We start from the raw sequence: 1,923 nt of genomic DNA on the forward strand, positions 1-1,923 counted from the left end.
TCTAAATAAAAATATTAGCATAATCCTAAATTATATCACCAATTCCTTCATTAACATTTTTAAAATACCCCTTTCATATCCTTGTCTTTCATTTAAAATTTTATCACTTTTCAAATAAAAATCTCAGTTTGCAGATGACTTAGAATTACAATTTATTAATGGAATTTTTCCTGATTTATGAACTCCTTAATCTGAATTTCACATAAAAGAAAATAATTGCAATTGCTGCTGCGAAGATAAAAACTTAATCATTTAAAAATTCACTTTTTTGGTGAAAATTACATTTGTGGGCCTTGTATGTAAGTGTTGTTCATGCTTTACTAATTCACAAACAGAGGATGGTGACAGAGAAGGTGACACACTGTCTCTTACATGGAGAGTTTCCACATCCGCCAAATTGCTCATGCTATAGTGACCTGAGCATATTGTCCACCAGATTCCACAACCACTTGAAGTGATATTAACAAACTTTTAAAATGGCTGTAATGCACAGCAATCCCCATTCTAAACAGTGCTGCTGCTATTTCCTGGGACCAGCAAGTGAAAGAAATAAGCACAGGATAGAGGTCTAAGTGTATGGTATTGCCTAGCTCAAAGAGGCTCAGTTGGCACCATCAGTCTTGAAGATGATCTATGTTAGTTAGGGATTAGCTAGGATTTCAGCAAATATAAAAAGTTGTCTTCATATATGTCTTCTATAGACCAGACCAAACTCTTTCCTGTAAATGATGTGTGACATTAGAGTTAGCATATGTACAGAGTCCTGGGACTCCATTTGGTGTGGTGGTCCCAGTGAATTCCTACCATAATGTGTGATCCTTGTGCTTGAGACAGCATCAGATTTCAAGTTCAGAGAAGGAAGAGGATCAGCTTAATGAGCTCTTTGGCCTCAGCCATCAGCTCTATTTTATTTTATTTTATCTTATTTTATTGATTATGAATATTCATAGGGTACAAAGCTGACCGTCACCACTCGTGCCCAAGATGTGAGGCCGGATTCATACAGTGTACCCATTACCACAAATTGCATTTGTACTCAGTGTCCCCCACCCAATTATCCCCAACATCTCTATCCATCCCCCTCTCCCCCCCACTCCACTTTGTAGCCCTAGGAATGTTCCCTCCATCTGTAAGACAATGGCACTACTGTGATCTTTCTTTCCTTCCTTCATTCTCTCATAGCTCCCACATATGAGTGAGCACATGCGGTATTTATCACTCTGTGCTTTGCTTGTTTCACTCAACGTAAATTTCTCCAGGTTCATCCATGTTGTTGCAAATGAGAGTATTTCATTCTCTTTTTATAGCAGAGTAGTATTCCATGGTGTATATATACCACACTTTCCTTATCCAGTCATCCATCAAAGGGCATTTAGGTTGTTTCCATGTCTTGGCTATTGTAAACAGAGTTGCGATGAACATGGGAGTGCAGGTATCCCTTCGACATGAAGATTTCCTTTCCTTTGGGTATATACCCAGAAGCGGAATTGCTGGATTGTATGGAAGTTCTATCTGTAGTTTGAGAAACCTCTGTACTGTTTTGCATAGTGGTTGTACTAATTTACAGTCCCACCAACAGTGTAGGAGTGTTCCCTTCTCTCCACACCCTCACCAGCATTTGTTATTCTCCCTCCTTTTAATTATACCCAGTCTAAATGGGGTGAGGTGATATCTCATTGTGGTTTTAATTTACATTTCCCTGATGATTAGTGGTGTTGAGCATTTTTTCATGTACCTGTTGGCCATTTGTATGTCTTCCTTTGAAAAATGTCTATTCAGTTCCTATGCCTATTTTTTAACTGGGTGATTTATTTTGGTTTTGTTTTGTTTTTTGTTTTTTTGTTTTTTTACTTTGTAAGCTCTTGATTTCCTTGTATATTGTGGATATTAATTCCTTGTCAGATGTATAGTGTGCAAAAATTT

The sequence above is a fragment of the Galeopterus variegatus genome, unplaced genomic scaffold (assembly GCF_000696425.1).
Source record: "Galeopterus variegatus unplaced genomic scaffold, G_variegatus-3.0.2 Scaffold4132, whole genome shotgun sequence".
Taxonomy (NCBI): Eukaryota; Metazoa; Chordata; class Mammalia; order Dermoptera; family Cynocephalidae; genus Galeopterus; species Galeopterus variegatus.